This window comes from Ischnura elegans, chromosome 2 (genome assembly GCF_921293095.1).
Source record: "Ischnura elegans chromosome 2, ioIscEleg1.1, whole genome shotgun sequence".
NCBI classification, from domain to species: domain Eukaryota; kingdom Metazoa; phylum Arthropoda; class Insecta; order Odonata; family Coenagrionidae; genus Ischnura; species Ischnura elegans.
Window position 1 is genome coordinate 137,222,676 of NC_060247.1, and position 25,716 is coordinate 137,248,391.

The window sequence follows — 25,716 nt, forward strand, 5'->3', positions numbered from 1 at the left end:
GCAGGACTCTCCACTGCCATGGTTCAATTGATTCCCTTCGGTCGCAATGAATAGCGGCGCGCCAGTCGCTAGGATACTAATCAACATAGGTATTAGCCCACAAGAGAATTGCTATTCGTTGAATGTAATCGTTTATTACTCAAACTCAAGCTCAATTGATTAATATTAAGCTCATATCATTTCATATCTAATGGTTAAAGATCGCAGTTAAATATTTGCAAGTTAAATGCAAAGAGCAAAGCAAACATTGTTAAATGTGGTCTTATGGTTACGGTGCTGGAATAAGATCCCAAAGGTACTTTGCCTTCCCTTTTGTGGTATTTTTTCACAATTTCCTTCTACTTTTTCTTTTACAGAAACCTGCTGTTCACAACTATATTCATGATTTTCACTGAAAATTTTAATTTTGTGGGAGGAAAATATTTTTTACACTTGATACGTCCGATGTTTTACGTCGTTACGATAGTCTTGTTAGTGTAACTGACCTTTAAGATAAACTCGTAAGGGAATCTCTGTCAGACCGTAGATTGAAGTATAGACTTAAACCTTTTAGACACATTCAAGAGCAGGGTCTTTTCTAACGAAGTTAGCCGTATCTTACGGACGCCAACATACTTCGGAAGATCAGATCATATAAATAAAATAAGAAAGATAGTCTGCATAACAGACATTCAGAATGTCTTTTTTCCACGATCAATAAGAGATTATATCGGCAGCGATAGAACTCATAAATAGATTAGATGGCTAGTAGTGTAGCCTACTAACATATGTAAAACAAAATGCATGTTTCTTAATTTTATTATTACTTCTAACCGCATGTGGTAGTACAAATTGTTAGTATGCGTAACGTTTTGTGGACCGTGTGGTGTCCATGTGGGAGTCCAATTGCATGCTGGTGATTGATCACCCCCTGCCAAACACCCTAGAGGTGGCTCGCAGGGTATTATGTAGATGTAGATGTTTTCCCATTTTTTTACACGGAAGCTTCCTGTGAATTATTTCATTTTCGTGTCGCAGATACACATGTATTTTGATTCCTTTTAAATTGTAATTTGATATTGTGGACTCATTCTTATCATTTATGTCTACTTTTCCAATCGAATTTCGTTATTAGTTGAACTTTTAGCACCCTAATGAGTAGGAATAAACATAACAGGAACAAATATATTCTTTGATGGTTAAAATTTATACTTGTCTTAATGGAAAATGCAAAATTTACCGACAAGACGCTTCTCTGGAGCAAAGATAGTTATCGTTCCGGAGGAAGAACCCATTCCCTCCCTGGCTCGCTCAATCTGGATTTAGACAGTTCTTTTCCAGCGATTCAAAAACTAGGCTTGAATTGTAAGTCTACAACACCGTATTGCAATATAAAAGAAACCCAAGTGCATGTGTATCTTAAAAACGCGTCGCGTTGCGAAAAGAAAAGAAAATTATTCAAAGAGAAAAATGGGGAAAACTTCGCTCGTTAATTGCGCGGAAACCGGTAATAATAGTAACGCCGCAACTGCTCCCTGGTGGAGCCTCCTACAGTAATGTGAACGCCACGAAGATTACAAAAGAGGATCGCCAAGTAATGTGTTGACGCCCACCGCGCATTTAAATGGAATTACAGAAATTGCAAATGTATATTTCAATTTGGAAAAATTCCACTTCATCCCTTTTGGATCTTCGCGCTTTACTTATTAGCAGTTACAGTTCGGAGAAGATCACCCTCTATTCAATGCGGGTTCTTTATTTAAAAAAAATCGATTTTTGATTCTGTGAACTGACATAAAATGAGAATCATAAAAGCATTAATTATGATTTTTATCCATTGCCTAGTTATTTATAAAATAGTAAAGATTACAGAAACATAATTATGTGGAAAGGAGTTTAATGGAAATGGACTCCATGATTGATTTTATGGTAGGGAGTGACTTTTTCCGTGATAATCAAATCATAATCAATATTTTCCTAGCTAAACGTTGATTCTTCTCATGGGATGATGTACTTTTCTTCGCGAATTTCAGGCACAATAAATCTATTGATTCTTGAATCTAATTTCTCTTATTCGAGTGGAATGTCTTTTTTACCAAATCTGATCTCTGATACTAATTTTCTTAACAAAATCCTGCAGAATTCCCTCTCCTCTGAAGCACATATGCTGTACCAGGCAGTAATTTACTTGTCTCCTCTTTCCTTGGGTCCGAATTTTTTTTCTGCAAAGTAAGTATCTAATGTCCACAATTGAGCCCATTTACTTATATTTTGTTTACGTCGTCTGCTTCACAAGACCACATTTAATGCACATTTCTATTATGCAACAACCACAGAAGTAAATCCCTCAACAGGTAGTGATTGGGAAATAGTTTACTGAATATGAGGAAAAGTTTCAGCAATTATTCGGCGGCTTAGAGGAAATATTTGTTTGCTAATACAATGGTAATATTCGACCAAACACAATAATTATCGGAATGGTAAAAAAAACTCTACCGCTCCTTTTCATTTAATAGAGAGTAATGGATATTCAACCAAAAAATTAAGACAAAGTCGCAATGACAGGTCATTCAAATAATCGTAAGAGTAAAATCTCTTCATTGATAGGTAAAGGTAAGTAGCATCTAATTTTTTGTTTGCTACATTTGAGTTCGTAACCAATTCTTTTGAACTTATAACGAAAAATATCTATATAAGATATGTGGATTTTATAAATTAGTATGAAAATGAACACCACTGTCTTACAATCGCAATTCCACGCGATTTTATAAACTTAATTAAACAATTAAACATTGATTCCGTGTCCCGTGTAAAACGTCTAGGGACTAAATAAACAGCAGAAAACTCCAAATTTTCGAAGTCTCAGAAACATATTCGAAGTAATATTAGTGTCATGATAATAATAAAATATTTAAAAATATATACGAATAATTCACATTTAGTCGGAAAATTTAAGGGCAACCATATTCTGTTAGCTCAACCATTTGCACAATGTTTCCGATGGATTACATACGCATAAGTCTACATATTTCCCGATTGGATTGAATTTGGATGGCTCGATATTCTGCCTTTACTCAGCTCTGCGGAACAGACGAGGAATTACCCTTGAAATGAGGGAGGCCTTGGCCCATCGCACATTCAGCTAATGTTATGGGCCTGGAGCGGGGCTGGACGTCGCGGAAAAGGTAGTCAAAATTCGCTCCACAGTCAACTGCCCCAATGGCTATGAAAGATAGGAGTTGAATTTCAACAAATCAATGAGCGCGTGAGAAAACAATAGGCATGCGACATCCTCTGGACATCGTGCTACGTTTTGCGTAGTTTTGAGATCAGAAAAATGTCCACAGTTTTTTTGTGCAGCATCAAACCATCCGTCACTGACACTTGATCTGTGATTCGTTGCGTGATACTTCATCCACCAAACCACCGGTACGATTGTGCCCGTAGGCAGTCTCAATGCCCAATATGTCGGCTGTGTTCACAAATGTCCCGATGAGAGTGAACTCCATTCTATGTAAGTCGTGGGCTAATCGTACTTCGGAGAATATGGGAAAGAATTTGTGGCTGTATCTTTTGCGCCATGTTTCAATGCGAGGGATATGATTATTTCACGGATATAAGGGGCATATAGCTTTCAAAATTCCCGGTTTTATGAGAGCATCACGAGGGCAAAATTTTGAAAGATGGACTTCTTCAGGAAGTTTCTGAACTGGCCGCTTATAGACGCCAATGAGAATTGCGTTGATTTTTTCCGCCACTGCACTTACAATAGCGGTATACTCCTCTCTGATACTACGCATATCTTCTTCACGTCCTCGCGCATTTCTCGTTCCAGAGAGCGATGAGGCAGGATGAGTGACGATCATTTTATACCACGTGCCCATGGACTCAAATGAATGGCGCAGGGTGGTGGAAAGGGGGTTTTATGGTCATAAAGGGGATTTACGAGATCTCATATTCATCGCCGGCCATATGTTTAAAAAGGAGAACAGAGGGACGAATGGAGAAGCCGCCGCGAATGTGAGAGAGAAATTGCGTTAAATTTGTCAAAGAAATGACCATGTTTCAAGCTGTTAGTATATTCTGCAAACCCGTCCCACCCCTCATGTGGAGAATATATTTGTTGTTTTTTTTCAAGTAATTTTTGAGAACTTAAAACGCAACCTTGGATTTCCCTATCAAATTCAGGGACGCTAGACGCAGGAAGATAATCCAGAGAAAACTTAATCGATTCTTAAAGCCGAATAAGAGAAGAGAAATTGCAATGTTTAATTGGTAGGAAGCGGATGGGAGCGTCCAAATCAGTGGCAACGATCTCAGAAAAAAATAACGCGGACACTGGAAGCATTAGCGTGGGGGTGGGGTTTTGTCGATTTTGATTAAACGGGAAAATTAGTGTGAAAGCGTAGAGTTTGTGAAACTTTGGAACGCGCTGCGTGGTAGTAATTTTTTCGTTCTCTTTGCAACCGCGTTGTGCTATTTCTAACGATGAATCGTGGAAGGAGACACCTGAGAATGAAAATTAATACGGATGTGATGGGGAATCTGGAAGTGAAGTCCGGAAAGGAAATCGATCCTGCCAAGAAACAACTCAAATAAATTCCATTTCCTCTTACGCGACAGTTTGTTGCTATAGTTCCGCAGAAGAATGATAGGTGGCACCCACTCCACGCAATTGTTTTGCTATGAATGACTCGAAACTGCGAAGTTAATTTGTTCATCACCATCACCACTGGTCCATAACAATCCTAAGATTGGTTTGACGCAGCTCTCCACTCAATTCTCCTATCAGCTAATCCTTTCACACCTACGTATTTCTTCTCTTTCACATCCCTCTTCACTTTTTCCATATATTTTGCTCGAGGTGTTCCTTTTCCGTTCTTGCCATCTACTTGTCTCTCGACGAATGTCTTCATCAGGCCTCAAGATGTGGCCTATCAGGTTCTCCCGACTGCTTATCAATTTATTCATTAATCCTAATTTATATTCATTGCTGACTGTAGTCTTAACGGAATTTCTTATTGTGTTGTATTTTGGACGAAGCGACCTACAGCCCAGCGGCCTGATTCTGGATCTTTCTGGATATAGCCAACGCGATTTGTCGAAAAGATTGGCAAACGGTGACTGACTTCGTATTTTCATTTAAATTCGCTAGCTATTTCGCCAGAAGAGTTTCGCTTCGTCCCTCTGGTGACGAAAAAGTTATTCTCGTTCTGTCTGGTGAGCATATAGCGAATGCAAACATTTGGCAAGAGCAAATTTTGCTAGCGACGACAGTGAAGTCGCTCTTGCGACTTGGCGAAAGAATTGATGAGAGAACGACTCGTGATTTAATTACAGCTATACACCAGTATTATGTTATATTTTTGATCCCAATTACTTTAATTGTTATTTAAATGCTTGGCATACAACCTGTGTGTTGTTTTACTCGTCTTGTCGTTCTACGTAATTTGATAGATGGGATTCAAAGTGGGTTTGCATTTGAATGAACCGCGAAGCTTTTTTCTGGCAAGAGAATTGTGTTATCGTGGGAGTGCTGTTATTCTGAGCATATAAATGGGTTGGATTACCTGAGAAAACTTGTTGTTTCGGCTCTGATGCTCGTGAACGCTTCATCGGAGATAAGAAAAAAGGGACTGACTGGGGTATTCTCATATAAGAGCGTGCCCACTAGTATGAAGTCGTGGTGTAGTAGAGTGCAAGGCTATATACTACACCACTACTTAATTTTTTTTCTCCACCACAAGACAAAGGTTCGCATACTATGGTTTTCATCTTCAGAGATAAGTTACTTATATTTACTTTGCACAGGAAAATCTATCATCGGTTGTTCAGCTCTTATGAAGACTCACTTAATTTCACTATTAGGATTTACATTTATGTTCGGCAGAGCTCTAGGCAGCATAGGATGTGCAGTACTCTGTTAAGCCGCCTTTGGTGTTCATCCAACATCAGATAATTATGTTTATATGAGAATATTTGACTGTATTCCTTAACTATTCTTCTCTAAAATCTTATCCTTGCCTTACATAAGTTCCTTAGCTTACGAAAAGGTGCTTATCATATCCTTCCGTAAGTAACCATAAGAAACATATAACTCTCTTATTTTTTACCATCTGGGTTAGGTTAAAATTGAAAATATTAACCCATAAGTTTCAACGGAGTGACTTATGGACTCATCGTTTACATCTACAAAAAAGATGAAAAACAAAGAGATTGGTTTTATGTTCAACCTTGGAAAACAACTAATGAATAATCAATATTGTACAACAATACTTAATGTAGCAATTTGATAGTCTCACGCAATAAAAAAACATAGCATAATACGAGCTCGTATATAAGAAAAATATAATTTGAACTAACCAACGCGTTTCAGGCTCTTGAATTGTTTCGGACTGCGGAGGCAGTGTGTTGATCGCTAAAATTATCTCGTGCCCATTGACTTATGGGTAAATCGTCATTGCTTACATCACAGTATTTCGCCAAGACAACGAAGTTACCCGAACTGTAGCGATAGGCGGGGCGAAATGAACGAGAATAATCGCGGAGAAAAATTTTGCTTCGCTTCGAGTTGCCGTGGCGAAGCGAAACCCGGCGCGGCGTCGGCATTAGCCTGCTCCCAACGTTAAGAGCTAAGGCGATCACTGCCTAACGTCCAATATGGCGGACGGGGAGCTGAACTTGAAGTGCCCTCCACAAAACACTTAAGCAGGGATTTGGGGTGTCTCTAAAAAATCTCCGCCGAGATTCGAACCCGGGCCTACAAGGGTGGGAAGTCCATTCTCCGACCACCTCACCAACCCTATCACCGCAATTTCTTGTTTCCCATGTCTATACCGAATAGGGTAGTTTCCTTCACCAAAGAAAACGAAAGGCATTGATTGCGATTCGTTACCCACCATTAGTGCATTCATAATATACAAATTATTTGGTTTAAAAAATATCAGTTCAAACGAATGGCAATGGTCAATTTTATCCGCATTTAAAAAAGGCCAGATTGGCGCCCATGCAATGCCTCTCCACGTGACGTCACAGGGACCTAGTTTCTATGCGAGTAGATAGGAGTTTTACATCGTCTGAGATTACCAATGCATGCATGAGGCACAGAGCTCAGGGAAACATGCCTTAATAATCACCTATTACAACTGTCTAAGGTCGGACAGTTTTTTTCCGTTTGATAAGGTATTAATAATCCGTATTTAAGCCAAGCGCTACCTGCTAGCAGGGTACTCAGCTACCTGCTAGCAGGCTGCATCGTATCAGCGCTCAAACGTCGCCCTAAGGTCACCTCATACGCCGACAGCGGGAACCAGAACGACGTCACACGGTGTTTTCCCAGCATTCATACTTAGCCGTCGCGTTCTCGCGCGCTTGAAATTTTTCACTTTTCATTTAATCGCGAAAAATAGATATACTCATTTAAAAATCTAAATGCGTGAAATACGTACTCCAGGAGTAATAATCTTTCGATTTAGGCAATAAAAAAATAATAGGAAACCACCCTATTCGGGGGTTTAGACGTTTGCCGCAGATTTTTCTTTGATTTCCCTGCCGTCCCTACCATCTAATAGATGATATTGCATTCAATTGTAAATTCGCCTCTCGACCTATCCCTACAATTGATCGTTTAACTCCTGAAAAAACTTCTTCCATTGCATAGTCTCGCGGATCGTCTTCCTGCGATAGCGGTCAAATTGGTTAAGTGGTGTTTTTCGATGGCCGCAGACATTTGATGACATCATTTCGAACTTCGACGCGAGCCTTAAATTGAATCATGACATGTCGGTCACGAAACTCACATCCGTGATCGCTTACACTTCCCGACCTCCACGATTACAATGCGTGCCCTTCGCACTACGAACGTCTTCTTCTCGTACCCTCAGGCTCCTCCGTTCGGATTGAGAGATCGTGGAGTTCTTGCCCCAAAAATTATTCCAAAATGACGGGTGATATTTCCTCGGTAAATGAGGGAGAAAATTCGTGATGTGACGAACCAAAAATAAAACATTCCTCCGCGGAAATTTGAACCCCGATAAACATTCATTGTGAAATGTGAAGAAACGCCAATTTTGCTGTAATCCGAAGCTATAAAAGCTTTTAAATGACAGCTACAATTTTACTGAAACAATATCAAGTTTACGGATAAATATCTCCTTTAGGAAGCTCTAGTGCGTATTTAAGATTCATATTTTGTAAATGAATGTTGGTATATGTAATATGCATTTTAATTTTATAATTATTTTTACCACTACTTTTCTACGCGCATGCGCTGAAAAGGGATTGTAGTGCATTATTGTCGTTGTAAATTGGAGAATACATGCTACTCCTTATGTGCTAATTACAACCAATTTTGCTGCTTCAAAGTTTTCCACAGCTAACCACTTTTGCTACAGAATCTCATTCAAAGACTCAACGATGCTTTATTCGTAATCACGACTAAAAGTATATTTGGGACTAATCTCTCTACGCATCAATAGCAAATGCATTACTTTCATAATCGCCCCTTCATCCCTCTTGCTTCAATGGCTTCAAAAATGTTACTCAAAGATGACAATTACGTTTCTGAACTCGTTCACGGTAACTCCCCGGTTCCTACTAATTGTTTTGCAGTGTATATTTCGAAAATTTTATGCAATCGAATTAGTCTAGTATTACTAGTAGAAATTGCACTTTTATATTCTTATTTGGATATTATTTGTATGCATAACTTTCGTTGCCCATTTCCTAATTGAACTTATAATTCATTTATTTACTAACTTACTCATTTGATTACCTATGTACTTCATGCGAAAGACTTGCGGAAATGTACTTGCGGGTGACTCCCGTAAAAGTTATCACCGCGGCTAGTCCCGGTATACTTTAAAACAATGTACTTCATGTTCATGACTTTCACATCAAAAATGTAAAACTTTTAAGGAATGTGTCCCCGCTGCCATAACTGTGGTATCCATTGCTGTCCAAGTGGACTAATCAGGAATTTTGCTTACCCGGGGAAAATAAATTTATTCCATCGCAAAAATTGAATTAGTATTTTTAGACTCGTACTTGTTAATTCATCTGATTATGCTGAGGAGTATATCGAAAATGAATATTAGACGACAGAAGGTAAAAAAAGAACTGAATGCAAATATACGACAGAGAGAGAGAAAGCAAGAAAAAACTAATTAAAAAGGTTTATTCTAAAGTTATAGTTTCATTTCTTTTGGGTTTAAAACGTATAAAGCTCTTTTTTTTACTGCCGTAATTACCGATTTGCTTAAAATATTGATCAAGTTGACTCTTATGTGATGGCAAATAAAAAGCCACTGGAACAACCCCTGCACTCATTTTTGAGACTTGCTTTGAGACGGCCGACGCAAAGTGCATGTTTTCTTCTGTGATGTCTTCCCGGGATGTCCGCCGTTTCGCTTCGATGTATACCACCAACGTTTTCATTCACCCTGACGATCCACTCACCGTGAGTGGTCCGTTGAAACGTCGCGTCGATGAGATTAAAAGGAACGAAACCAGTCCGCCGCTGACCTGTTGGCATAAATGCGAAAAGCTAGATATGGCGTGCCAAAAAAAAAACAGCTACTATGAGTGTAAAGGTTATTTGCCACCTATTTGCATAGAGAAGTGAAAAAACACTTGCGCTGAGCCTGGCAGATCCATTGCGCCCGACGGAAGGTTAAAGCTTAACAGTATGGTTATAAACAATAATTACGATTGATCTAAGTGTGATAGGCATTGTTTATGTTAATATTTATTCTCAATCAATAATATTAGAAACTGATCAGCAATCGTTGCTCTCAACAATCAAACCAAATATCCTCCTGGAATACATAGATGCAAATGGCGCAAAGCAGTTATTCGTGTTTTTGACCCTGTTCCACCAATTTTTAAAATCTGAAAAAAATTAGGAGTATACTTTAGAGCAGGCGTAACAACATATATTTTTTCGGCTTGTCTATTGTTTCCTAATGTTTTTAATTTAATTTTGAAATTTTCAAACTTATGTAAAAGTTTAGTTATCGGTTCAAAAATTTTGAAAAAAATCAGGATGAAAGACTATATTAGCATACACAATTTAAAACGATTTTACAAAAATAAAAACTGGAGATATGGTTAAAAAAACTAAAAATCGTGTTTTAATTTTTTCTGGGGTTACTTTCCATTGTTGAGGGCTGAAACTTTGGGGAAAATCATAATTTTGGATGCACTTTAAGTGTATATTTTTTATTTCTCAAAATATCGGGAGGCACTTTTCACCATCTTAACCTGCTAGACCCTTTCCTGAAAGTAAGTTCTGGCCCGTGTGGTATGCGAGGAGGAACCTAGGGTTCTGGGAACATCTTAATCTGTCCCAACGCAAAGGTCGAATTCAAGGAAGAGGCTCTTAAATGGTGAGGGTGGGGGGAAGGGAGCCAACCCCTTTAGCGGAACGCGTCTTCGCCCTAATAAAAAATGGAGAAAAATACCCCGCGGCGACCTTTCCGGATGGAAATCCGCATGAATCATTTTTATTCCTCGGCCCTCTTATGTCTTAGCGCATAAGAAATGGCCAACGGCGCCTCTTCAAGTGGATCCGTGGTCTCAATTGTCTTCCCTCGACCGCCGTTCAGGCCGCAGAAATGGATTCCGCACGCATCTCATTCATACATTTAGAATGCCCCCTCACATTTCGGAATGACATTATGTTGATCCTCACCTCGGCCCCATTCTCAAATACACCCCGAAGACACCTAGGCGAGTCGATGAGCAGTCAAAGAAAGAAGGCGACACATTCCTTATAGTAATCCTTCAACAGTTTCATTTTTTGGCCCGTTTTGACAGAGTTTGAAAAACAAAGACCCTTACATTTCTTCGTTTTTCGCCTACTTGCTGACGTGGTTGGCACTCTTTCTAGCTATTCCTTCCCTTGGTGAGAGGTTCTCCCAGACAGAGTAAATAAACCAGAACTCTAATGACGTCACTAACTCATGTAAACTGGGCGGAGGCACTTAATTTTTTATTTTAACCATATTAAAAAAAATGGTTGATTGGGAAGACTATTATTTGCTGTGGAGATATGCATACACTACCCTTCCATCGCAGACAAACCCGTGACAGGAACCCTAATTTCGGGTCTGATAAAAAAGAACCCTTTTGGGCGATATTTCGCCGGAAAAAAAAATTATAACCCTTTGGGACCTTGCATGGCCTTTGAAACGAAGCCATCGTTTACGACGGGAGGTTTGAAAATGGAAATTTACCTACCTATGCCTAAAGTCAAATTCCAAAAACTGTCACAAAGATATTCCATATTTTTAGAGGACCAATCGTGCCTTCATTGGTTCGCATTTTTTTTCATTTCCCATGATGCTCTAATTGCTTGAAACCTACAATGATTCCACAGACCCTAACTCTACCTTGTGGAATTTCACCACGGTGGGAACGATAATGCATTATTAATACTCCACATTTTTATTTATTTCCAATCTTAGCGGTATCAACACTTATTTCACTATTACCAGTAGAATATTAACTTATTTTGTAGTTGCCTTTGACAACCACCTAGTGAGTTATGAAATCGTCAGGGTTGATAAAATATTATCTGGAATATTACGAAGTTATGATTACCCCAATTACGCGGGATTATTTAAAATTTCTTGGTATGCGGAGTAGACCTTGAAAGAGTACACCTTATGCAGAGTAGGCCTTGTTTACGTTTAACTGCTTTGCACTTTTGGGACATAAGTGTGTTGGTAGCAGCAGCGATATATCGTTTCGGAGCTGCTGCTATTGCAGTCCACTGTCTCGTGTAAACCACGCCTCAGTCCAAACGTACGAGTCGAGAATAATCAATTATAAATAGTCGATTCCAACGAGCGATTCCATTCCTAGTCGATTCTATTTTATATGCAAACCCATTTCAAAAGGTTCCTTTAATGGGACTACATTGAGGGGACCCCATGACGTCACGTAGAAGATTCATTATTTTTACGATGTTGTCACTTCGATCGCTTTTTAATTGGGTTTCTAAATGTCCACAGCGATGATGAGCGATCCATTTACTACCAATATGCTGGGGTTATGAGGATAGGAAAATTGAACGTGAGATCACTTGGACCTGAGGTAAGCTATAAAACCTTAAGTTGGAAATGCAAAGATTGAATACCGACGTGCTAAGAATTAGCGAAATGAAGTGGCATAAATAGGGAGGCTTTTGGAGTGGAAGCTAAAGGATTAAACAAACAAGATCTCTAAACGGTAATTGTGGGGTTGAAATAATACTAAGAAAGAGCGCTGGAATGTGTGTGAAAAGATTCCTACGACACAATGAAAGGATATTTATGATTAAGTTAAAGACTAAACCGAAAGATAGTGCAGGTTAATATTCCTTCGACAGACGACGAGGATGAAGAAGTAGAAGAAGTCTGCGAGGATATCAGGGAAAGAAACAGGTAAGTGGCGAGGAAAATCTTATTGCTTTAGGTGATTGGAACGCTGTCCTCGCGAAGGTCACGATGGAAGAATAACCGGAAAATATGGATTAGGAAAGAGAAAATAAAGAGAAGAAAGGCTTCTGGGATTCTGCATAGAACATAAATTAGTGGTTGCCTACACAAAGTTTAAGAATCACTTGCGAAAAAGATATACCTGGAAAATTCCAGGAGAAAAAAATTTCAACAAGGCTATGTTTTAGTGAAGCAGAAATTTGGAATGAGATGAACTGCAAAAGCTAACAGGGAGCAGATATCGACAGTGATAATAATCTAGTGTCGATGAAATACCAACCGAATAAAATTCGAGGAATTCAAGAAATGAAAGAAATCAGCGAAGAACTCATGGCAATTAGAGAAACTAAAGGAGATAAAAAAATCAACATGCCTTTTGCATTTCGTCGTCACGAGCGTTAATTTAGGTTGACAGCCCTAATTATAGGTTATTTTTCCGCAAAATTGAGATCGCTATATCGCCAGCGATACCTCGGTAGAGATATTTGCAAATCCATACACGGTATTTGACAGCAGTTTTAGCGAGAGACTGCAAGACATTCTACTGTAATGTTCGTGAATTCTTCACTGGAAGCATCTGGAAAAACGAGTCACCCAAATCCCAAACAGTATCTCCATCAGTCGATGGCCGTGCGAGGATTACCGAATTTCAATTGAGAGCAGCTTGTTACATTAAAAGATTGATATATTTCGCTCTAATCGGCGCGATTAGACTGAAGAGAAACATTAATATTCAGAGATATTCAGCCGAACGGATAGATATGGGAATTCATTTTTCCCTGAACTATGAAGGCCTTTCATTAATGCTAATTGTAATTTCCCATTTCCTTTTTATGTGTGCACGACTGGTGTCCTAACACCGCCTGCCACACGCCTTTTAGGTGGCTTGCGGGGTAGTATGTAAGTGTAGATATGATGCCTCGCACGCCATATTGTTATTGAATCTAAATTATTTAATCAGGAACATAATTTCAAGTTGAGCATCCAGCGCTTGCGAGTACGAACACATGATCGACCACTCTTTCAGTGCAAAGATATCAATATGATGAATACCATGACATTAATAATTTCCTTTCAAATTCTTCCGATTTTCAGTTATAATTTGGGAATAGGCTGCATAGTTCGCCTCAATTAGGGGGAAATCAGCGGACTACGTGGTGCTCAATTAGCTTTTTGACCGAGGCCAGACTCCGTCAAAGCATCGACAGCGTAAAAACGAGTGAAATGGAGAGCATATTGGGTGCCAGAACTCCCCCCCGCATGCATTACAACCCCCTCTCTCGGTGGGAATGAATAAATGCCGTCGGCTCAATTAGTCGGAATGAGCGTTGACGACCGGTAATCCACTTGGCCCTCCGCTCCATTACCTCCAATGTGATACGTCGCATCATTTTTACTCGCCATTCCGAGTGACGGCCATTAGCGGAATTTCGGCATTTTGATTGAGTAGGGGTTGAATTCCGAGTCGAGCGGGGTGACAACTCTCTATCACTCACGGGGGGTGAGTGCCTTTAGCTGTGTTTGTTTCCCCAGCGTCAAATCGCGCCGATGAGTGCGAAATTTATCAATCTTTTATTGCACTTGGCTGCTTTTAAGTGCCGTCTACACAGTCATCAACGGAAGGAGATAGTGAGTCTGTTTGAGTTGGGTGACTCTTTTTGACTTAATTCTCGGAGAGCGCTCCACAGGCCTCATCTGCACTCACCGTCCGCAATTCCGCAATCATTCAGCACTCCTCAGATTACTATGACGCTTCTCTCGACTAAATTCTCCTATCAGATAACTTTTACATTCTAGCATGCTTCTTTTTTACATACTTTACCATCATACCTCTTAACAGTGCCCGGCGATACCTTGTGGAAATGTTTTATCTCCATGAGAATAAACTATGAATGGTAAACTTCAAAACAACTTTATTTAAATACCTCTGTTTTAATTTTATTCAAATGCCTCTGATGGAAATCAACTCACTTGCCCGTACTTTTTCAGGGTTTTAGAGGATTTACCATACCTCTCTCTTCTGTAGACTTCCTCATCTCTTTTCCTTGCGATCCATTTGATCCTCACCATTCTTCTGCAGCACCACATTTCGAAAGCCTCTGCCCTCTTCGCTGCGGTCATTGCCCATGCCTCACTTCCGTAGAGAAGCACGCACCAAATGTAAATTCTGATGAATTGTTTCCTTGCTTCTCTCTTTGAAATTCCCGCTGTGGGTAGCTATTTCTTTCGATGGGATGCTCTCTTTGCCTGGGCCACTCTGCCGACACACTTGCTCCTCCCTTTTTTGGTTATTCTGCGTGCAAGAAGGGCGTTAAGAGGACGCATCACACACACTCCTTTTTGATATTCTTTCGCTCTATACACCCAATAAATTATATAAGGATAGCATAAAGATATAAGTAATGCGTGGCCAAGAACTGTTTTCGAGAGTTCTGGTAATTGGGTAAGGGAGGGTATGGAAAGCTGCGAATCTTAGGATTGGGACGCTGCACTACAGCTGTTTCCAGTTCTTTTGATATCGATAATGGCGTAATTTTCGGTCGGCTACTTATTTTGACTTCAATTAGAGGATCTATGTGCTCATTAACTCCGAATAAAATTTTAATTACCAAATCAATATATTAAAGCTTACGGGTTACAAATTCTCTATATTTTATACCTTAAATATAATTTCTAGGTACTATTTCTAAGTATAGACTTCGACTATAGCGTAATATTCATTCAGCTAACGTATTTTGAATTAAATAACAGACCTTTTTTTTACCTGTTTACTGAACTTTTGACATCCTATGGAAATAATATGGAGAAATAAGGAATAGAGTACTCAGAGCAAATATTGCTTTTAGAAAAAAAGAGAGTTCACCACTTACAACGCAGTCAAAGTGTAAATGAGGAAAAAGTTGGTGAAGACCTTTGTGTGGAGAGTGGTGTTGGATGGAAGCGGAATGTGGGCCATCGAGGAAGCGGAGAGGGAAAGGGAAGAGACTTCCTGAGATGTGTTGTTTTAGGAGGACGAGGAAAATAAGTTGCACAGAGAGAGAGTGACCAATGGAGAAGTTTTGAGAAAAGTGAATGAACGTGTGGAGAAATTTAAAAATGCAGACGGGATGGATGGATTTGATGTATAGTGTGGCATGAGGGATACAGGGAGATAATCTTGGAGGGAATGATGGAAGGCAGAAGATGTAGATGAAGGCCTAGACTGGAGATTGTAAGCAGATAATAGAGCGTATGGAATGTTGACGGAAATGAAGAGAATGAGGAAAGATTAGAGTGAGCGGTGGAGAGGTGTCGCCAACCAATCCTCAAAAGCAGAAAAGTTTTTCGGGTTTTCCACCGGTTGATGTCGTCCATGACTCCCGACGCACATTGGGCTTAAATCGAAAAAAGCTGGCCAAAAATCAAAATATCGACTTTTTCATTTCGAACCGGGAATGATATATTATCATTTTAGAAGGTCCAGGGCATGTAAAACTGAATTTAATCTTCTGTCAAAATTTTTTGTTCAATTTTTATAGCTCACCAAAAATCAATAAAAATGTATGAAATCGTGAGTGCGCGATTTATACGTAAAAGTTCAACGTTTGTTCCCCATGAAATGGAATACATTTATAATTCGGGATTTTTGAGGACGTTCATTGATAGTACCACGTTTTTAGTTAATTAAGAGCAATCTTTTGTTTTGGTCAATTGTTATTTATTAACTTAATGAATTGTTAAAAATATCACTGTTTTTCGTTAATTGTTTACCTAATGCTAGGATAAAAGTAGTTACCGCCGCCTGCCGCTCCTAAGATATTTACACCAAGAGTTAGACTGAAGTCTATTTTATTAGACGGGGAAGAAAAATCTTGCTCCAACTTGCTCCCCTCCGATTTTTTCGTGGTAAAGCAAAATGATGTCGGACGGTTGTCGCGCCCCGTGACCTGCAATACTCGGCGTAGGCACTCGGGAGCTTAGGATGACATGCGTCGTTGTCCATTTGAGAGACTGGATTTTCCCTTAATTGTGAGTGCATTGTACTCAACTACTTGTTATTTGCTGTTACGTATGGTTTGTGCCCTCTTCTGACGATTGTACCCCTGGCTTTTTCTGCGGGGGCCGCGTGCGGATAGTAAAACATCTAACCGCTCGCGCGTTCTGCAAGCCCTTTGTCCTCGGCGGCTACCCCTTTATGCATCCAGATTTGTTCTTTTACCATGAGCACGTGCAAGTGTTTTCATTCCACAAATTGGGTTTTCCCAAAATATGCCGTCTATGCGATTGGCACGCTCATTTATAGCCGAGTGATCAGCATCAATCTCCCTTCAGTATTCCTTGCTGAAGTGTGTGCCGAAGGACGTTCACAGTTTAATTTCCCAGTTATGGATACAGCATTAGTGACTCGCCAAAATTTACGTAGTGTGATATTGGCAAATAGTAGGGGGACCATCAACCAGGAGAAATCGTTAGTTCCTACTGGAGTTTTCAAACTTAAACCTTTTTTGGGAGGAGATGAGAGATTAAAAACTTTGCTTGCAGCCTTCATTAAAAAAGTGTTTTTTCAGCAATACTTTCGAAAGTGGGATGCGTGCACCAGAGTTAATGGTAGATTTCTGAAGTTGAATCAAATTTGATTAAAACAGTTAATAACACATCCTGACGCTGTGTTAAAATATCTCCCATGTTCGTCTCCTTCAGGTGAATGCTAATGTTTACGATAAAGTAAATACGATTACGATAATATGTACTACACGCATATACAACTGCACGAGTATTTCATTCCTTGTTGCCTTAGTCCGTGAATTGTAATTATTTCCGTAATTTATCATTGTTTTAGGCTAAACTGAAAGCACTCATCATGGAAGACCGTCACTGGATTTCGACAGTGCAAGTGAGAGGTCTAAACGTAGAAAAAAATAAAACTACTTCACTGGAGAAATCAAGTGTAGCATTTTCCATGGAATTCGCATAAAATACACAGGAAAATTTCTAGAATTACCACAAACTATGACCTTTTCCATAGGCTTCTGATTACGTCAGATCCTTCCATTTCTTGTTCTGCGGGGGTTCCTCGTAAAGTGAAAAAATTACCAGAGGAGGTGAAAAATCTTCTGCTGAATAGCGAAAATATTTTAGAATATGAGGAGTCTTTATTCTCTGGCTCAGAATAGAATTTAATGTGGCACGCCTTTGGTTTGAGAAATTGGCAATAAAAATATTTGTCAATGGTATTCATTTTTATTATTACTCTTCAATGAACAAATTTTCAGGTTTAAAAGACTAAATAGCAATTTTCAATCATCTCATATCTTATGAGAAGCTACTGGATAGCTTAAACATGGTTGAAAATGGAAGAAATTCTGAATTTCCCTTGATATTCCCTTATCAAAATTTCGACTTGCCCCTGGTAACTATGGTTCCCGCATAAATTTCCCCTATTTTTAAATTTTATAGTCCTCCTAAACAATGTTCTGGACTAAATCATCCTGAATAAGTTTCATTGTGTCCATATTATACCTAATTTACAAAAAGTTTAATTCATTTAGCAATACTTAAGACTACAGCGATTTTTGGCCAGCTTTTTTCGATTTCAGCCCACTGTGCGACGTTTCGATCCGCGACTAGCTGATTCAGGGGATCTTCCGAAGATTCGGATCATTCGGAACATCCCCTGAGGATGATCAGCAAGTCGCAGATCGAAACGTCGGGAGACATGGACGACATCAACCGGTGGAAAACCCGAGAAACTTTTCTGCAACTGATACGCCGGGAAAACCTAAGATCATACAATCCTCAAAAGGTCTCACAACTGGAGGAGAAGAATTTTGATTCCTACTTTGTTGTGCTTCCATGAGAAAATGTCGAAGTCATGACCGGATTTCACCCCCCAAAGAGAGTTTTCCAGTATAATCCTGAATAATCGTCCGTGAGATTTAGTCAGTCGATCGATGTCTTCATATCGCTCGAAGGCTATAATGGAGAAGAGTTTAAAAGAATTGATTATTGCTCGAGGACCAACGATTCTCATCGGAAAATTGCCCTTCACTATAATGCGAAGCAATTTCTCTGCATTGAGTCGAAATTGGGCCAATCCGATTCCGTCGCCGTGATATACGCAGATTACATGCATTGAAGGCAATTTGTGCTTTATCAGAATTCGTGTTGACGTCACTCCTTCGTACCCAAAGCGTCTAGACTCTAACGGCACAGTTTGGAGTCATATTTCCGCTTCGTTGGCTAAACTATCGTGTCGGGAATTGTAATGGTACATCGAATAGCCGCTATTGCCACTGCTATTTATTTTTTTATGTGGTCATACCTGTGATCCGAAGCAAAACTTGAGCAATAAGTCATTATATTAATTAATAAATTTTCCTTATGATTTTTTACAGTTGTTTCGTCTTTTCACCTATATTTTTATTACGTCTGCGGGAAAATCGTCAATTCAAGATGCACTATTCATCCCCAACCTGCATAATTCCCGATATTGCTTCCATCTTTTCAATTTGCCTTCGTTTTCAATCATTAGTTCTCCATTTTTGTCCCTAAAGATATTACACGCCGCTTTCCTTGAAGTGGTTCCTCACTATCCTAAAGGCGGCCTCCACTTTTCCACGAACAAAATATCCTAATATCCTATATATCCTCGTTCTTTATCCACGCTTCTGCGTGATCCATGGTTTTTTCATTACGACTCTTCTTTTACCAAAAACTTCTTCAGCTACTGCCTGCAGACCACTTCTAATGGTTTTCTAGCTCTCTTCCACTGATCACATCCTACCATTCTTTTTTCTGCAGCTTCTTTAAAAGCCAGTCAAACCTTAGCCTGCTTCAATTGAAAGCTCAGCAACACTTTCGCATACAACTTGATGACGTCACGAACTCATGCCCAGTGGGTGGCCGCTTCTCAGCTGCTCCTCTGGGTTGTACATGGGCTTCGAGTGGTCGGTTTTTGTTTACACTGATGGGAGAGATTCCATCCCACAGTTCACCCTGAACGCGTAATTAAGAAGCAGAACTTTAACGAAAAAGAAGAAACTAGACACCTCACGAAACTTAGCGGCAACTTTTGACTTTTCCTGTGTTGAAATAGCAAGGATATATGTATATTAATGCGGAAGATATTTTTCGTCGTCACTTGTCGCGTATCCTTTAAATTTGTAAAATCCTTTGAATGAGTAGCTATTCAGAGCCTTACTAAATGAACAACCACATCACGTTGCGACAATCAACTCACTTATTGACTAGAACAATATTTTATGCTATGAATTTATGATTTTTAGTCGGATATACACACAAGGATTACACTTAATATTATAACTTAATATCTAAATGTGAAATAGGAGAGGATGGCTTAAAGGGACGAGGATGCAATAACATTTGTATACCCCAGAAATTCTAATCCTTCCATTAGTTACATTGCATGTGGAAGTGCATGATAAAGTGCATGTGGAAAAGATGAAGTTATCTTCTCAGACGAGGACGGAAAGAAACCATGGATAAAAATAATTTCATTGCAAGGTAAAAGCACGACGAACAAAAAAAAGACACGAAACGAAGAGCTATTCACCAGTCATACAAGAAAGTTTTCTGTTTTGAGCCGAAGGAATGAAAGATGCCGTAAAACAGAGTCATAACAGATTCGTCGAGGACAAAAGGATCCAATGTGGAACGATTCTGGAGTCGCCACGAGAGTGAGTTGTAACATTTTTACGTTTCCTCTCGCGATCGACTTGGATTCCAAACAATGTTACGCCGTCATTAATTCAAAAGAGGTCACGGATATAGGAAATGGTTGCGAATCCTATTCTCGGTTTTTCGCTGAACAAGAGTTCAATCGCGTCACGACGGTTTCCCGTCAGAGAACTTACTTTATGGAGGTCACTTCCAACGGGTAATAAACTCGTCTCCGCAGTACTTTGATGAATACGTTACCGACGGCTGAGATACATTCACAGAATGTGTATAAAAAACTTCAGCAGTTACGACAGCTAATGGAGACCAAAAACGGACATTAAAAACTCAAAACTGCTATTTACGATCGAAAACAAAAGGACGCAACGACGACATAGATGCCACTCAAAATCTGAAAAGACTAAGTTATTAGAGGATTGCATGAATTGAATTAAATTAAAATAAGACTCTTTAAGTACTCTTAAATGCGAGCACAAAATAATTCTACCCACCCACAGATCTAAAGCCTTAATCATACAATCTCGCATTCCGTCCCTGAGAGTAATAGCGACAGCGATTGGTTTTCAGGGACCGTAAGAGCGATCGCCCATTGACCCATTATATATTACACAGGCCAGCAAAAAAATTGTGTTTGAAAACATTTTTTATTTTAACAGCTGATCTTTATAGATTTTTATGTGTCGAATCCAAAACTGGCCTTAGTTTTTTTTGTATCACCCATAGTTTCCAAGCAATATGTATTTTAATATTGAGTCTTATACCCCTATACGGTATATAGGGAAATCAATGAAACACTGCGTTACATCATAAAATTGTTTGTATTAACTGTTCACGATATCGTGATAAAATTGTTTGTATTTACTACAGCGTTATAATACAGGGTTCACTTGTCAACTGGAATTGGTCTACGCTTTCTTTCCCGTTTTTCCTTGAAGCTTCTTGTGTAGCTTTTTCTGCGATGAATCGCTCGATGAACTTCTCGGTGAAGTACCAACAGGTATCTCCTATTATCTTCGCTCATTTTACCTACTTTTTCAATTTTATTATAACTATAAAAAAGCTATTTAATTCTAAAAATATTGCTTGATTTCATAAATTTAACTGTAAAATGTGAATAAATGGTGGGTGATACAACTTTAAAACCATCATATTTGGATTCAGCAACTTTAACAACATGAGAATAAGGTATGTTCAGCAAATAAGTTTTTTAATTGTTGGCCTGTGTTATGAATCACATAATGTCACCCCCACCCTTAGATTTTCCATCGCTTAATCCCTCACTTTCCGTATTCAAGACTGCAGTTCCATTAAAAGCCACACTTGGCGTCACAATCGCTGTTAGCGACCGAACGTTCAGATTGGTTGAAAGACGGTGTTGTTTTCAGCGATTGAGAAAGAGAGTTTCCAAGTGATGGAAAAAGAAAGGGATGGGATTCCCTTCCCTGGAGCCACCGCGGAAAATGATACAAGTGGTCCAAAGGGTCATTATTATTCCGCCTTCATTGGAGTGATCACTGAAGCTTTCGCTCAAAAGTGACGGAATAAATGATTCAGGCTTTATCGTACAAAAATATCGAAAACGTAATTGGCAGATATGTTTACATTTACTCGAAGGTTCGCCCTAGTATTGCAAGTACTATCTACTGCTATGATCACCTGGTTTCGCCGACCATTGGCATGTGAAACCAGGTGTCCGCCATATTGTTCAACCTCGATAAGCAGAAATACACAGCGTCTTACGTCAAATATGGCTACGGAAACTCAATGTATTTTCCAATAAAAATGCGACAGCTTCCCTTGTCAGCGAATAAAGTTGAATGCTTAATCTAAAGATACACCTCCTTCTAATTACTTGTTAATTAAAGGCATGGAATTTTGAGGAGGCTGCTGGGGTCATGTGCGCCACGAGGGAAGGGAATGGAAGGAAGGGTGGAGGGAAACCTGGCTATAGTATTAGCCTACTTTTGGCGAAAGGCACCGAAGGGACGACGGCTTCACGTCCCATCTGACGGACGGAGTGTTGCACATAAAGTGCCGTCTACGCAACACTCAAGCAGGGATCCGGTGACCTCTGAAAACCCTCTGGGATTCGAAGCCGGGCGCACGGGATGCGAAGCCAACACTAGCCATCGTAACAACATCATCCCCTTTTAAAACCCATATATGTCGATGGAATATATAATTGTAGCATACTTTCTGTACGCTTCGGCAGCCTCAGATAACTGCAAAATTGAATATTCATTTAGCACGCATTCTGGCGGGAAACACAACAAATGCGGATGGCCACTATGGCGTCTGGCCGCATCGGTAAACAGGCAATTGCCTTGGATTCACTCGTGCGCAGTAACGCCCTCTCCAGAAACCTCAGTGGTGGAGATTGTCCTACGAAAACGGATGATGGAGATAACTAACAAATACGATCGAAAGAGAAAGAAAGCAAGGTGGACAGTGAAACACTCAAAGCATTACCTAAAGAAAAACTTTGGAAGGAATGGCATCTCTCTTGCGATCGGAAATTGTGTTTGAATTAAGTTTAGTACTCACGCAGATGTAATGGTTGCCGAATCTTAGTGATATTTATTGATTAATATTCATTTTGCTAACTTTTTTTTCCATTTCATATATTAATACTGCCTAAAAGAGTTTCCAAATGGGACTCCACATCTGGTCACCGTGTAGCGACAAAGCAGTGCTTTTCATGTCATTCATTTGAAAATTTTGTGCTTTGTTTTAAAGAAATTTTTGAGAAGTTTCAAAATTTTGCACTATTTAGTGATCTTTTACCGTGGCTTTCAAAAAGTTTCGTTGACTACGTTTCGTCTGCATACGCGCTACAAGTTCTTGGAATATCTACGTCCTTGGGAGCGTCTCGGCTTATAAATGCATCGCAAAACATTAGTGAGAACTGCGTCTATGAAGACCGCTATGCCGCTGCATGAGGTCCTTGGAGCTGAAATGTCTACAGGTGCCATCTAGGTGGCAACGCAGTAACCATACTCATAGGCCAGCATTGCAGCCTTCAACCTCGGTATCCTTCAGGGAAAAGGAGGAACTAGGAAAATTAAATAAACACTTATCATCGTCTTACAATCGTGAGATTGGTTTGACGCAGCTCTCCATTCTGATCTCCTAGTCCTTTCATATTTAAGCATTTCTTCTCTTTAACCTGGATCCGCCCAAAATATTTTTTTTGAGATTAAGAATTCATATTCTAGGGGAATGGTAAGGGTCTCATTTTTACTACATTCTGAAAATATTTCGTTGATCGGTTGTGTAGTTTCCGAGATACAGGCTGTGACATAAATGTCACATTGGGCGGATCTGTTGTCTTTTGGTGCAAGGTAATATTTCCCCAGAAAAAGCAAATATTTTTCGCATTTGAGCTGCACTGTTCATTTAAATGATAAAAAACACTAGAAAAACATATTATTAATTACGTACACTATTTTCAAGCTTTTGTTTAAATTTAAAGTAAATTGTTTAAAAATTTAGCAATAATTTTCAGAGTTCCATTGCCCGCGATTCATAAATTTTTCGATGTAAATTGGGATTTTTTAAGATGCAGAAGTGTTTTGGATTTTTTCAATGCTATTTCACAAGTTTGGGGTATATTTAAATTTATAATGTTTATATTATAAACTTGTCAAATACACATCAAGAAAAATTATTTTAAATATATGTATAAATTTAAGTTTTCGGCAGTAGTGTTATGAAATTACAGAACCTTGAATTGACACAATCAATGGATTTGTTGAAGGTACATTTAAATAATATTTTTACATGGCTAATAAGTAAAATAGTTGAAAATGCATTTCCCAATTTTGGAAAATACATAGAATAAATATACATGTTTGAAAAATATTCTCACAACATATAAGGGTGTAATACCTTATAAAATTGAATTAAATTTGAATCAATTTGTTTCATATAAACTAAAGATTGCTTTAGAGCTCAATGCCGGTGTATACGTACCATTTTGAGTGGTAAGTAGTAAAGCAATATTTGTCCATATTTCATGCATCGCATGCAGTGCATTTGACGGAAGCGCAATGTTCTCCAGCACGGCGACGCAATCTTTTGAGACTAATTGATCATTAGCATCGTAACATATTTCACTGTCTGCCTCTGTTGAAAATGAAGTAGTACGGCGGCTATACTTGCCTTTGCATCGATGTATGGTCAGTAATGTTTGCATTATTACACGCCTGATCTCTAATTGTGACATGCAATGACCAGATTTCGCTCGTGAACAGATTGTGAACAGCTTCAGATTGTGAACAGCTGCATCCAAAAGTCAAGGAAAATATTCCACCATTACTACCAAAACTGATTGTCCTCCGCCGAATGAATTACATGCAAGGATGGATACCAAAATACTCCACAATCATACTCCTGCCAAAAGAGAGTTTTTTTTCAGTGGGAAAAATCCCTCTGAAATGTTCTTTCATTTTAGTGATCTACAGCGAAGCTACCACAATTTGTCTATTATATCGGGCATCGTATTGTCTGCACAGTGAAGGTATCTACTCATCACAAAGAACCTATTCCTTCGCTAGGCTACGGTAACCATTGAGTTGTGAGCACCCCCAGAAACTTCCCAGGAGCATCGCAGGATGGAAACCAGTTACAACCTCATAACAGTAAAATCCCAATGAAAATTTTCATCTCCTCTTTCCTGATGCTAGAAGATGAAAAAACAATAGAAGTAGTATAATTATCTAATTCTGCCATGAGAAAAAAGAATGTCATCCGAAAAAACAATTTTAAAAAAATCTACACCTAATTTTTCCCTCTATTCAGGAAGATCTGTTTCGGGGAATAACCTATTTCTTACAAAATGACCTTCTTGTCGCAAATTGGCAGCTTCTCTTTTTACTTTTTGCTATTGGAGAAGTGATGTAAGCTTCGTTGACTTCGAATCCTTTTCCTTACATCTAACTGGTACCGAAATACTTCAGGACTTCTCTTGAAATTCATTAGTATTATCATTATCAAGCTGCAAAACAAGCTCCACTCTTGCCCGAAGTTGTCTTCCCGTTAAATTTTCCACAAGTCCACCAGCCTGGTCATCTGCAATGTCCTCATCAGTGACAATTTCTGCTCCTGGTAGCTCAAGGTATATTGTACTTCGTCAAAGTCTTCGTTTTCCGGAAACTATTTGGCTTCACACAGTGTAATATCTCTGAGCTATCGATATCCCTAATATTAAAAAATTTAATTCAAAAGTAATTACCGGAATAAAAGTTAATAAATGCAAATTTATCGACTAATTGATAAATAATAAGTCTTTTGGCGGGAATACGAAGGAAAAAACGTTGAAAATGGAATAAATTCTAACTAAAGCATAAAATTCGAAACTTTGAAGATTTGCATAGGGATCCGCCCAATGTGACATTTATGTCACAGTAACATTTATCAGAGTATATTACAGAAATGGAAAGCAATACCAAACATATTAATGTATTATTAATAATTTTGTATCATTATGTTGATACATACCAAAAATTGTCTCTGTAGCGCATATAGTTAATGAAAAAATTAAATATTTACATAAAGCGAACGTCCATTTTTAGTGTCTAGG